This window comes from Arachis hypogaea, chromosome 10 (assembly GCF_003086295.3).
Source record: "Arachis hypogaea cultivar Tifrunner chromosome 10, arahy.Tifrunner.gnm2.J5K5, whole genome shotgun sequence".
Taxonomy (NCBI): domain Eukaryota; kingdom Viridiplantae; phylum Streptophyta; class Magnoliopsida; order Fabales; family Fabaceae; genus Arachis; species Arachis hypogaea.
Window position 1 is genome coordinate 20,334,805 of NC_092045.1, and position 15,144 is coordinate 20,349,948.

A 15,144-nucleotide genomic window follows, 5' to 3' on the forward strand; every position below is an offset into this window, starting at 1 on the left:
AACCAACTTAGCTAACTTATGATTACATCACAAACTTAGGAACTTACTCCATAATATGAACTCCACTCTGATCTTTTATAAAATACTCATTCTCTTTTCATTTGATTAAAAAGGACAAGCATACAATTAATTAAGGAAAAGATGCAGTGACATTCAGACTAGCAAACATAGACCTAATCAACGAAAAGTTTAAAAGACAGATTTAAAAAAAGGTTCAAACTATCATGGAAGCATGTTCTATTTCATACAAGATCTTCCTTATTTAAAGCATAGAAAAAGATGGACCAAAGAAGGAACTCCACCACCTTTTACTCATGTGGATGCCCATGCTCCCCTCCTTGTTTGTCTTCTTTTTGTCCTTCTTTAGCGCTTGAACTTCCACTCCCTTTGCTTTTTCCAATCAACTTCTTCCAAAAGCCAGCATCTTCCATCTTCTTCTTTAATGTTTCCTTCTGCTGTTTCACCTTCCCTTCTTCTTATTCTACAAAGTCTTTTTGGACCTCATCATATGTAGGGATGGCATAGTGTAGATGATGCATATGACTAGACATGTAATTCAACTTGGCTTGAGTGTTTACGTTGAACTCCTCCCTATGTAGTTGCCGTCCTTCATTAAGTACACTAAACTCGTTGAATGCTTTCATCTGAGCTTGCTGCCGCTGATTGAGTTCCTGCAAGCGCTTATCTTGACGCTCTTGTCTTTCATTCACTTGGTTGATGGCTTGAGTGAGCTGGGAGTAGTGTTCCTGTTGCTGCTCTATTTGTTGTTTCTGCCACTCTCCTTGTTGACCCATCCAGTTGGCAAGTATTTCTTCCTGACGATCCATCCGTTGGGATTGAAGGTGTAGTAGTTGCTCTTGTCCTTCCATATATATCCTTGACAAATCATCGATGGCTCCTCTTATGTGACCTAAGTTGATGTTGGTTGGGTCATGATATCCTTCTTGATGATACTCCATGGGTTAGGGTTCTCCTTGGAGAGGCTCTTCCTCTTGTGCTTCTTCTGATGTCTTCTTCCTTAGATGGGGTCTTTTCTGCTGTTGAGCTGGAGTCACATGGGTTATGCGTTGGTGTAAGTGATCTCCCAAGACCTAGCCAAGTTGGATTTCTATCCTCAAAGACTACCTTGGCTTTCATGCATAATCTAAGGATGGTGTTGGGGTACCAAAGTCTAGCACCTGAGTCCTTCTTCTTGGCTGATTCTTGGATTCCTTCAGCTATAATTTCGTGCACGTTGATGCTTCCACCCTTTATCAAGTAATGTACCATGGTAGCTCGAGTAATATTGACATCAGAATTTTTTACTGCTGGAAGGATAGATCATCTCACAAGCTCAAACCAGGCCTTGGCTTCCGGGATGAGGTCTCCTCTCCTGATGAACCGGGGTCTCTTATCTGAATACCTTTCCCAGTCAGATCCCACAACGCATATGTCACCCACGATCTCTTCCAATTCATCATTGTCAGAACCTTTATTTATTCTTTCTTGATAACCAAGCTCAACAAAACGTGGGGATTTCAATTAGAGAGTGATGAGCAGATAATTTATACGCTTTTTGGCATTGTTTTTAGTATGTTTTTAGTATGTTTTAGTTAGTTTTTATCATATTTTTATTATTTTTTAGTTAAAATTCACTTTTCTGGACTTTACTATGAGTTTTTGTATTTTTCTGTGATTTCAGGTATTTTCTGGCTGAAATTGAGGGACCTGAGCAAAAATCTGATTCAGAGGCTGAAAAGGACTGCAGATGCTGTTGGATTCTGACCTCCCTGCACTCGAAGTGGATTTTCTGGAGCCACAGAAACCCAATTGGCGCGCTCTCAACTGCGTTGGAAAGTACACATCCTGGGCTTTCCAGCAATGTATAAATAATCCATACTTTGCCTGAGATTTGATGGCCCAAATAGGCGTTCCAAGTCAGCTCAAGAATTCTAGCGTAAAACACCGGAACTGGCAAAAGAATGGGAGTTAAACGCCCAAACTGGCACAAAAGCTGGCGTTTAACTCCAAGAAGAGTCTCTACACGAAAATGCTTTAATGCTCAGCCCAAGCACACACCAAGTGGTCCCGGAAGTGGATTTTTATGTAATTTACTCATCTTTGTAAACCCTAGGCTACTAGTTCTCTACAAATAGGACCTTTTACTATTGTATTCTCATCTTGGTAGCTATCTTTGAGTAGTCTTATGCTATCTTAGATCATGGGGGCTGGCCTCTCGGCCATGCCTAGACCTTGTTCTTATGTATTTTCAACGGTGGAGTTTCTACACACCATAGATTAAGGTGTGGAGCTCTGCTGTACCTCGAGTATTAATGCAATTACTATTATTCTTCTATTCAATTCAGCTTATTCTTGTTCTAAGATATTCATTCGCACCCAAGAACATGATGAATGTGATGATTATGTGACGCTCATCATCATTCTCACTTATGAACGCGTGCCTGACAACCACTTCCGTTCTACAAGCAAACAAGGCTTGAATGTTTATCTCTTGGATTCCTTAATTAGAATCTTCGTGGTATAAGCTAGAATTGATGGCGGCATTCAAGAGAATCTGGAAGGTCTAAACCTTGTCTGTGGTATTCTGAGTAGGATTCAAGGATCGAATGACTGTGACGAGCTTCAAACTCGCGATTGTGGGGCGTTAGTGACAGACGCAAAAGAATCACTGGATTCTATTTCGACATGATCGAGAACCGACAGCTGAATAGCCGTGCTGTGACTGAGCGCGTTGAACATTTTCACTGAGAGGACGGGACTGTAGCCATTGACAACGGTGATGCCCAACATACAGCTTGCCATGGAAAGGAGTAAGAAGGATTGGATGAAGACAGTAGGAAAGCAGAGAGACGGAAGGGACAAAGCATCTCCATACGCTTATCTGAAATTCTCACCAATGAATTGCATAAGTATCTCTATCTTTACTTTATGTTTTATGTTATCCTCCATAACCATTTGAGTCTGCCTGACTGAGATTTACAAGATGACCATAGCTTGCTTCATACCAACAATCTCCGTGGGATCGACCCTTACTCGCGTAAGGTTTATTACTTGGACAACCCAGTGCACTTGCTGGTTAGTTGTGCGAAGTTGTGATAAAGAGTTGAGATTGCAATTGAGCGTACCATGTTGATGGCGCCATTGATGATCACAATTTCGTGTACCAGAGAGCTCTAGTGATTGCATTGGGGCTAAAGTCCACCTCTATTCCCCTTACATAGCTCTTGAAGGTGGGGGCTGTGGTCTTATCTTCTCTAACCACATTTGCATAAAATTCTCTGATGAGGTTTGCATTTGCCCTTGCTTCCAGGTTAGTGAGCTTTTCCTAACCCCTCTTTTCAATCTTCTCCCGAATTTGTGGACAATCATCTTCATCGAACTGGAAGGTTGATTCAGGCAGTATCTTCTTGTCCTTTATTCGCTCAAACTCGAGCTCATGGAAGGCTATTTTGAATTTCCCGGTGTCGAAAGAGGGCTGCTCCATTGGCTCCTTTCCTCTTCGCCTCTTGGAGCTCGAAGATGCCATGAATGGGAGTTAGTGTGTGAAGGTGGTAAGGGTGTGGAGACTTTTTGTTGTTTAGGATTGAGTGCAATGAAGGGAGTGAGGGGAAGTGTTTTTAATGTGGTAAGAATGGTTTGGTTCCGAAGAGGAGTGTGTTAAGTTGGGCGTTTGTAATGTGAAGGTGGTATGGAGGGAGAGCTACTTATATAAGGACGTGGTGGGTAAATGAAGGGTTTGGATAGATGTTGTGAGTGTTGGATGGATGGATGGGGTTTAGCATGGAGAAAAGACAAGGATCATCAACTTTATGAAGAATTTTGTCCGGTCTTCAATGGTCTCATCCTTTTCAATGTTGCATGGCAACATTTTCCAATGCATCCCCCCTTTAGGCACGTGTGTAGTACCCTCCTTTTGTGGTGTCCAAACTTTCCTCATTTAATTGTCCAATCAATCCCCTTCAATGCTCCTTTCCTTTTTCCTATAAAATAAAATAAAGAAAAACTAATATCATTGAAAAAGCTAAACTTTTCGGCAAGAGTAATAAGGAAAAAAAATTAGATTGCTTATTCATGAATACCAACTAACCAACTAACTGTGTATCCTTATATGCATCTTGGTGGCACCATGGGTGACACCAAACTTAGTTTGTAGCAATGTGATGAAAAGGTTCTGTTCAAGGCTCCAAGAATAGCATGATCTAAATTACATTCATGCTCTCTTGGTATGCCTTGAACACCAAACTTGTTTTTCACTATATACTGCATAATAAGGATTTCACCAAGTGTTAGTCAAGGTTGGTTTGGAACTCATGAATATTGAATTATTCACTATTCTAAAAGCATATAAAACATGGGTTGCCTCCCATGAAGCGCTTCTTTAGCGTTACTAGCTTGACGTTTTTCCTTTATCAGGGAGGTTGATAGTGCTTCAAGTCTTCTCCTCTGGCAGTAGACCTATATCCATTGGTTGTATCAATGATCTCTACATGTTCCAAGGAGAGAACTCTGTTGATGGTGAAGACTTTAGGTAATTGAGATGGTACAATGGGGAGATTAGGGGGGATGTTTGGGAAGTAAGCTGAGATTACTTTATCCCCTGGGGAGAAGTCCTCTGTAGGGATCTTCCTGTTCCTCCACCTTCTTGGTACCTTCTTCTTTGTTCCTTGTGATGTTGTCTTACTCTTTGTGACCTCCTCCTCTAAGGAAATGTGGTTACTAGTCTCATATGATTCTAGTGGTTTAGGTTCCTCCTGATTTTCTTTGAGCTGCGGCAATTGCTGTTTGCCTTGTTCCTCAATCAATGGGATTCCCAGATGTGCTGGTTGTACTTTAGTGCTTGTTTCTTCCTTTAGTATCTCACATTGATCTTTTCTTAGTTCATAGTCCTCTTGATCTGTTTCTTGTAAGCGTTTGAAAACATTGAAGGTGAGCTGTTCATTATGGATCCTCAGAATTAGCTCCCCTCGCTCCACATTTATGAGTGCTCTGGCTGTAGCTAGGAATGGTCTTCCCAATATGATTGGGTGAGTGTGACTCTCTTCCATGTCCAGTATGACAAAGTCTGTTGGGAGGAAGTATTTCCCAACCTTTACCAACACGTTTTCCACCACTCCTATTGCTTGTTTTTGAGTTTTGTCTGCCAGCCTGATGACTACATCTGTGGGCATTATCTTGTTGATCTACAGCCTCTTCATAAGCGATAAGGGCATTAAGTTGATGCTTGCTCCCAAATCGCAGGGTCCTTTATCAAACATGGTTTCTCCTATGGCACAGGGAATGTAGAAACTCCCTAGGTCCTCTCTTTTTGTAGGCAACTCTGGTTGAATGAGAGCACTGCATTCCTTATTCATCACTATAGTTTGGCCTCCCTTGAGTGAGCTTTTCTTGGGAAGCAGCTCTTTCATATACTTGATGTATGCCGGCATTTGTTGGAGGGTCTTGATGAATGGTATGTTTACATGGAGGGATGCAAACAAATCAAGAAACCTTGAGTATATTCTCTTCTCCACAGCACCATTGAGTAATTGGGGGAAGGGTGCATAGAGTCTCAGCAATTCCTGTTGTGAGATTTTGGATTCTTGGTGATCTTTTTCCTGCTTCTCTACTGAGGTATCTTCAGGTTGTTCTGACAGCTTGGTTGGCTCATTCTTGGTCTCCTGACCACTTATAGTGACCATCTTGCAATCTTCCCATCTGACTTTCTTTGTTTCTCCTCTCGGATTTTTCTCCGTATCACTTGGGAATCCATCTGTAGGTTTGGGAATGTGCTCAAAGAGATAACCTACTTGAGATTCTAACCTCTTGATGGTGTCTCCCTGGTTCTTAAAGTTAGCTCGCACTTCCTTCTTGAACACCTTGTTGTCTTGAATCTCTTTGCATATACCCTCAAGTAAGTTCTCAATCCTTGAGAGTCTGTCATCAGAAGGTGATGGTGAGTTGAGATTTGAGGGATGAGAATGGTTAGGTTGGCTTTGGTATAGGTATTGAGATGGGTTGTTATGTGAGTGTTGATATGGTCTGGGTGTGGCATGTTGGTGAGCTATGTTGCTGGGATTTGGACGTCTTTGATCTTGGCTTTGATCTTGTTGATTTCCCCATCCAAAGTTGGGATGATTTCTCCATCCAGAGTTGTAAGTTTTAGAGTATGGATCATGGACTTGTCTAGGTGAGGTTCCCACATAGTTGGCTTGCTCCCAGTCACCTTCTTCTCCTATGTTTACTCCTTCTTGAGTTGGTGATGAGGTGATGGCTACTGCAACCTGGTTCTCTTCCACCTTCTTGGTAAGATCTGCTAGCTGCTTGGTGATCATCTTGTTTTGAGCTAACAATGCATCCATGTGGTTCAACTCCATTACTCCTCTAGTGTTACTTCTTTCAGAAGCATAGAAGTAGTCATTCTCAGCAACTATTTCGATGACATCTGTGGCTTCTTCAATGGTTTTCTTCTTGTTTAAAGAGCCTCCTGATGAATGATCCACAGCCTTCTTTGACTCATAAGAAAGACCTTCATAGAAGATGTGAAGTTGGACCTACTCATTAAACATCTCTGGTGGGCATCTCCTTGTTAGATCTTTGAACCTTTCCCAAGCTTCATAAAGTGTCTCCCCATCTTGCTGTCTGAACGTCTGCACTTCAGTTCTTAGCCTATTGATCCTTTGAGAGGGGTAAAATCTTGCCAAAAACTTGTTCACTACCTCCTCCCAATTAGTCAAGCTCTCCTTTGGAAAGGATTCAAGCCACTTGGATGCCTTGTCCCTGAGTGAAAAAGGGAATAAGAGCAGCCTATAGACATCTGGGTGGACTCCATTGGACTTCACTGTGTCAGAAATCCTCAAGAAGGTGGACAAGTGTTGATTAGGATCTTCTTGAGCACCTCCTCCAAATGAATAATTATTCTGCATCAAGGTGATGAGCTGAGGTTTTAACTCGAAATTGTTGGCATGTATTGTGGACTTCTGAATGCTGCTTCCACAGTTTCCTGGATTAGGATTGATATAGGATCCTAAGACCCTCCTTTCTTCCCCATCCTGATTTGCATGGCCTTCTCTGGCATGATTATGAGCTTCTTCTTCATGATTGTTCTCCAAATTCTCTTCCATGTTGGGTTCGAAGTACTCTTCCTCTTCTTCAGCACCTACTACTCTTTTTCCTCTTGCTTCCCTCCTTAATCTAAGGAAGGTCCTCTCAGGTTCAGAATCAAAGGAAGTTGAAGCCCTGCTTCTTCTCCCTGTCATACAATCAACAAGGCACAAGCTAGGAAATAAATGCAGAAACTATTCTTGTTAAAAAAATGTTGTTAATGTGAGTGATGCAATGTATCAAACAGATAGTGGGTGAGTAAAAAAAGATTGTAAACAACTGGAATAAAAGGGTTAAAGGGATGGGAAGAAAAAAAACTGAAACTGAAAGTAAATTGCTCAAACAGAAATTTAAATCAGCAAAATGAAAAATGCTCAATCTAGTTATCCTCCAACTTAATCATTATTGATACAAAATCAATCTCCGGCAACGGCGCCATAAACTTGATGCCCGAAAAATTCGTCTCGTAACAAATTTCCTTCGGCAAGTGTACCGAATTGTCGTCAAGTAAAAACTCACTATAGAGAGAGGTCGAATCCCACAGAGATTGATTGATCAAGCAACTTTAATTAGAGGAATGTTCTAGTTGAGCGAACCAGAATTTGATTTGAGATTTGCAGAATATTAAATTGCGGAAAATTAAATAGCAAAAAAAATAAATGCTAGAAATAAAGAGCTAAATGTAAATGGCAGAAAGTAAATTGCAGAATCTTAAATGGGAATGGGGGAAATGCTCATAAAAGTAAATGGCAAAAATTAAAGAGAATGGGTCAGATCAGAAATAGGGAGTTCATTGGGCTTAGGAGATGTTGCATTCTCCGGATCAAATTCATTTTCATCCCTTCCTCAATCAATGCATTCATTGATCTCCTTGGCAATCTTAAATGATCGAATTCCAATTCCTTGGTAATCCAATCTCTCAAATCTTGATCAATAGCCAATTCCTTGGTCAATTGCTCATGAGAAGAGATGAAGTATGGTCATTGATTATACCACATGCATTCCCAAATCAAGTATTGGTAGGATTATAGTCACATATCCATCCAAACCCAATTTGGTCTAGCATGAGAAAGTATTTCTAGCATGATCTCTTTATTCCTCTTCCAAGTTTCCGAAGAGATCCAAATATGAATAGTTTCTTTTCCAAGATAACTACCCAATTGGATGAAGATTGAAAGCTTTCTAGTAAAATCAAGAGAAAAGATAGAAGAAGAAGAATGAAAACTAATATCGATCCATCAAATTGCAGCAGAGCTCCCTAACCCAATGAAATGGGTTTAGTTGTTCATAGCTCTGGAAAATGAAAACAAAGATGGAGAATACATCATGAAAGCAAAACTAGAAGTTGCAGAGAAGGTAAAATACAGAGAGTAGTTCTATGCCCAAGGCTCCTAAAGTTTCCAACCCCCTTCTAATTCAAAGCTACTCCTATATATACTACTCTTCTGATGTTCTAGTTGGCTCTTCAAATCTTGGGTGTGGGCCCTGAATCTTGAGTTTGAAGCAGTTATCCTCTTTATTGGGATTAGCGTTGCTTGCAGAGAGAAAATATGAAGTAGGCAGGGACTTTGGCTCAGGACGTTAGTGGTGTCAACGTTAAGTGAAAGTGTGGGTTCGAGAACGTTAGTGACAATCACCTTTTTCACTAACGTTCCTAACCCAAATATGATCACGTTGACTTCAACGTTAGTGGCACTAACGTGACCACTAACGTTGCCTCTTGGTCCTTCGCGTATGTTATTGGGACTTACCTTTCCCAATAACGTGGTGAGTCTCCCCTTCTCCTTACGTTAGAGTCCACGTTAACTAGGTTAACGTGGCTTCTAACGTAGCAATGCCAATTCTTCGAGAACGTTAGTGACATTTACCTTTGTCACTAACGTTCCAATGTGCCCCTACTTCCCACGTTAGAGTCCACGTTAACTAGGTTAACGTGGCTTCTAACGTAGTCATGCTGGCCATCTCCAACATTAGTGACAAAGGTGAGTGTCACTAACGTTGGCTAATCATCTGTAGAAACAAGATTTGGGATCCCGGAGGATATTGGATTTGCAAACATTGGTGGAGATTCCTGGATCAGTACAAGCATAAGCCACCATGACAAGAAGCTCACCAAATGTCCAACTTAAGGACTTTAACAAAAAGTGCTAGGTGGGAGACAACCCACCATGGTATGATCATCCCTTTTCAGTTTTAATTCTAATATGTTTTGTTTGTTTTTGAATTTTTATTGAACCTGGAATCATGCATAGCATTCATATTAAGCATTGCACTCTGCATACTGCATAATCATAAAAAAAATTTTGCACGCGACGCGTCCGCGTCGCAGGTGCATTAGGGAGAAAAGAAAAGTGAACAGAGAGTCACGCGAAAGCGTTGCTGAAGGCTTGCCTTTAGCACATATTGATCCACGCGACCACGTCGATGACGCGTCCGCGTCATGTGGTAAAAATGCCTCCCACGTGTCAGCGTCACCCACGCGAACGCGTGCCCCAAAATCGACGTAAAACGGGGTGCTTGGCAGAATGTTGGGCTGGAACGTGGCTGGACTTGTGCTAGAAGCACAAGCCCTACCACGCGAACGCGTCATCCATGCGTGTGTCACCCACGCGTCTGCGTCATATTGGAAATAAGGCCATTCACGCGATCGCGTCACCCACGCGACCGCGTCACCCTAAAAATTGGCAAAAAGAGTTTCAAACAGAGAGTTGCACGACCGCGAGGCTGCCCTCGCGCCAATCGCATGAATCAAGTCATGCGATCGTGTGATCCACGCGTCTGCGTCACCTGACCTTATCGCACACCACGCGACCGCGTCACTCATGCGTCCACGTCACATGCGATGCACAGCTTGTCCAAATCAGTGCCAATTATCTTATCTTTTCTTTTCTAATCCTAATTTCTTCTATCTTTTCCTCTTTCTTTCTTACTTTATTTCTTTCACTTCTCATTCTTTTTCACCTTCATTCTATTTTTCTTCATTTATTTGCATATTTCATTCATTGCATTTTAATTTTGTGCATCTTTTTCTTTTCTTTTCTAAATTTATTATTTTTCCATCGGTGTTACTTATTCATATTCAACTGTTGTGTCTTTTCTGGTATTATTTTGGTGCTCAGTGACTTGTTTTACACTGTTGGGTATTATTATTTAAATCAATGTTAATCTTTTATGATACTTGTATTAATTTTGCATTGACATGAATTTATATTGTCTTTCATTACCCACACTCTTCCCCTATTTTGCAAATTTTTGCACTCTTGATCTGCCATGTGCTTCTACTGTTTTCTCACTTACATGTTGAAGCTTCCATGTAAATGAGACCCTTATCAATTGGCATTAACCCACCCATACTTTATTCATTTTCTTATCTTTATTCCTGGGTTACTTTTCTTCCCTTTTTCTTTCAGGATGGCCACCTGGAAGAGAACTGGAAGACGTTTACATGGGAAGATAGACAAGTCCATCTGCACGATCTTTGGAGAAAGGCGCCAGTTAGAACCACCCGTCCACTTGCACATCTCAGCATGCACCGAGGACGGTGCAATCTTTAAGTGTGGGGAGGTCGATATCGATCTCCATGGGTTAGTTACTCTTCTATCTCAACACCAATGGTTTATTTTTCTTGTTAGTTGTTGCATTTGCATATTTGATTGCATATTTATTTGATTTGGTGCATTTAGTTACTACTTGGTTGAAGTAATATTTTCTTTTTCAAGAAAACTTTTTATAATATTTCACTAATTTAAATTAAAAACTTTTTGAAAAACTTGTATGAAGAAATATTGTTTTGGAACATAGTTTAGAGCTCGAACACACAAAACCAGTGAGATTTTGAGCCTATTTGATTGGTTGCATTCTATCAACCAATATTTTATTTTTGATGTGTATTTTTCTCTCTAAAATTGTGATCTTTGTCTTGCTTAATTCTATATTTCCATCATTTGATGTATGCATGCACTTATATGATTGAGGCCTTGTTTCACTGAGCTTACATACCCATATGGCCTTACCTTTTATTATCCTTTGCAAACCTATGTTGAGCCTATTTTACCCCTTGTTCTTTACTTTAGCTCATTACTAACTCTAAGCGGAAAACAATAATGTCCTTAATTTGAATCCTTGGTTAGCTTAGACTAGTAAAAAGTGCTCATGATTTAAGTGTGGGGAAGTTGGGTTTAAAAATATTTGGTTTGAATAATTGGGTGTTGTATATTTTAGTGAAAAATGTGCAAAATAATAGTTGAGCACATATTATTGCATTCAATATTTTAATCATATGCATCGAAAGAAAAAAATTAGAAAAAGAAAAGAGCAAATAATAAAAGGGGACAAAATGCCCCAAAGTAAGTGTTGGTATCAATGCATATGTACTGTACTCAAATTTAGGATGCATGAATATGTAGAAAATACAGTTAATGGGAAGTTAGATTTTGTATTTTAATTAAATGGATTGTCTTAAGTTAGGTGGAAAGTTTATGTTAATTAAGGATTCAAATTTTAGTCCACTTGGCCAAATACAATCCTACCTTGACCCTAATCCCATTACAACCCTTAAAAGACCTCTTGATTTGTGTATTGGTGCATTAAATTTTTGTTGATTGTTAGATGAAGAGCAAGCTATAGAAAGCAAGATTAGTAGAGAATTGAGAGAATTGACCCTATACACCTGAGAGATTAGAGTGATATACACTACGAGTGAGGGTTCAGTGCTTAGAGAATGAAGAGGAAGTGTGCAAAGATGGAAGGAATACAAGGAATTGAGGAGATGACCAGTGAAAAGTTACACGGTCGCCTGGCTCACGCGACCGCGCGAAATGGAAGAAATCAGAGTGATGCGTTCGCGTGCCTGATGCGACCGCGCGGATTGGAAGCTGCACGAATGACGCGAAAGCGTGGACGACGCGCACGCGTGGTACGAGAAATGCTAAGTGACGCGAACGCGTGGACGACGCGGACGCGTGACCTGCGCGATTTGCAGAATTACAAAAGTCGCTGTCAGAGATTCTGAGCCGCATTTCAACCCAATTTTCGGCCCAGAAACACAGATTAAAGTCAGGGAACATGCAGAGACTCAACATGCTTTTCATAATTCACAATTTTAGTTTTAGATGTAGTTTTTAGTGAGAGAGGCTGTCTCCTCTCTCTTAGGTTTTAGGATTAGGATTCCTCTTAAAGGATTTAGGATTCAACTCTTCATCAGGTTCAATATTTCATTTACTTTATATTTATCTCTTATTTTAGATACTTTAATGCTTTTATTGGTATTTGATTTATGTTGCCCAATTGGCTTATGAACTTTTCATGTTAGGATTATACATTATTGAGATGTTTTCAGATTTACGATTTCAATTCAGCTTTCTACATTCTTGGCTTTGGTTAGGAAATGAGTAACTCAGAGTTATCAAACTCAACGTGATCGATAACCGCTATCTTTACTAATTAGCTTGAACTTCTATAATCCCAACCTTTTCCTAGGAATTAACTAGGATTTGAAGATCAAACTAATTAGCCACTTGACCTTCCTTTGCAATAGTAGAGGTTAACTAAGTGGAGTTAAGATTCAATTTTCGTCATCATTGATAAGGATAACTAGGATAGGACTTCTAATTTCTCATACCTTGCCAAGAGTTTATTTTACAGTCAATTATTTATTTTACTTGTCATTCATCATAATTGTTCTTTATTCTTAAAACCCCCAATTTACAAAACTCATAACCAATAATAAGAACATACCTCCCTGCAATTCCTTGAGAAGATGACCCGAGGTTTAAATACTTCGGTTATCAATTTATTTAGGGGTTTGTTACTTGTGACAACCAAAACATTTGTAAGAAATGTTGATTGCTTGGTTTAGTAACTATACTTACAACGAGAGTTTACTATAACCTCTAAACCATCAATCTTCAGTTCTTCACCCCCTTGCTCACCAATGAACTACATAACTTTTTTAGGCAGACATTACCTTAAAAGAAAGAGGATCCTGGTAAATTCTTAATTCCCTATACCATTGGCACCATGACCTTTGAGAAGGCTCTGTGTGACCTGGGGTCAGGCATAAACTTAATGCCACTTTCTGTAATGGAGAAACTGGGAATCTTTGAGGTACAAGCTGCCAAATTCTCATTAGAGATGGCAGACAAATCCATGAAAAAGGCTTATGGACAGGTAGAGGACGTGCTAGTAAAGGTCAAAGGCCTTTACATCCCTGCTGATTTCATAATCTTAGATACTGGGAAAGATGAGGATGAATCCATCATCCTTGGAAGACCCTTTCTAGCTACAGCAAAGGCTGTGATTGATGTGGACAGAGGAGATTTGGTCCTTCAACTGAATGAGGACTACCTTGTGTTCAAAACTCAAGGATCTCCCTCTGTAACCATGGAGAGGAAGCAAGAAAAGCTTCTCTCACTGCAGAGTCAAACAAAGCCCCCACAGTCAAACTCTAAGTTTGGTGTTGGGAGGCCACAACCAAACTTTAAATTTGGTGTTGAACATTCACATTCAAACTCTAAGTTTGGTGTTGGGAGGTTCCAACAATGCTCTGAATATCTGTGAAGCTCCATGAGAGCTCACTATCAAGCTATTGACATTAAAGAAGCGCTTATTGGGAGGCAACCCAATTTTATTTGTCTATGTTATTTTCTTTTTTTTTTTAGGTTGATGATCATGTGGAGTCACAAAAATAATTGCAAAAATTAAAGAAAAATAAAAAACAGCATTAAAAATAGCACACCCTGGAAGAGAAACTTACTGGCGTTTAAACGCCAGAAATAAGCACCAGACTGGCGTTAAATGCCAGAAATAGGCTACAATCTGGCGTTAAATGCTAGAAACAGGTTGCAGCCTGGCGTTTAACGCAGGAAAGGAATAAAAGCTGGCGTTTAACGCCAGAAACAAGCAACAATATGGCGTTAAACGCCAGGATTGCACAGTAAGGGCATTTTACACGCCTAATAGGAGCAGGGATGATACATCCTTGACCCCTCAGGATCTGTGGACCCCACAGGATCCCCACCTACCCTCCCACAATACTCTTCCCCAAATACTCCTCACCAATCAACTCAATCACTCTTCCCCATCACCTCTTCACCAATCACCTCCATATCTCTTCCGCAAAAACCCCACCTACCTCACCTTTCAAATTCAAAACACTTTTTCTTCCCAAACCCAACCCTAATGACCGAAACCTAACCCTCCCCTCACCCCTATATAAACCCTTCACTACTCCTTCATATTCACACAACACAAACACCTTTCCCCCCTCTTGGCCGAACCACCTATAACCCTCCATCTCCTCTATTTTCTTCTTCTTCCCCTTCTTTCTTTCTTCTTTTGCTCGAGGACGAGCAAACCTTTTAAGTTTGGTGTGGTAAAAGCATTGCTTTTTATTTTTTCATAACCATTTATGGCACCTAAGGCTGGAGAAACCTCTAGAAAAAGGAAAGGGAAGGCAAAAGCTTCCACCTCTGAGTCATGGGAGATGGAGAGATTCATCTCAAAGGTCCATCAAGACCACTTCTATGAAGTTGTGGCCAAGAAGAAGGTGATCCCTGAGGTCCCTTTCATGCTCAAGAAAATGAGTATCCGGAGATCCGACATGAGATCCGAAGAAGAGGTTGGGAAGTTCTTACCAACCCTATTCAACAAGTCAGAATCTTAATGGTTCAAGAGTTCTATGCCAATGTATGGATCACTAGGAACTATGATCAAAGTATGAACCCGAATCCAAAAAATTGGCTTACAATGGTTCGGGAGAAATACTTAGATTTCAGTCCAGAAAATGTAAGGTTGGCGTTCCACTTGCCAGTGATGCAAGAAAACGCACGCCCCTACATTAGAAGGGTCAACTTTGATCAAATGTTGGACAAGTCCTCATGGACATATGTGTGGAAGGAGCTCAATGGAAAAGAGACTCAAGAGGCAATCCGATTCAATTGAGAAGACCGGACCTTAAGCATGTGGCTAGAGGATGGTTAGAGTTCATCCAACGCTCCATCATTCCTACTAGCAATCGATCTGAAGTGACTGTGGATCGGGCCATTATGATCCATAGTATCATGA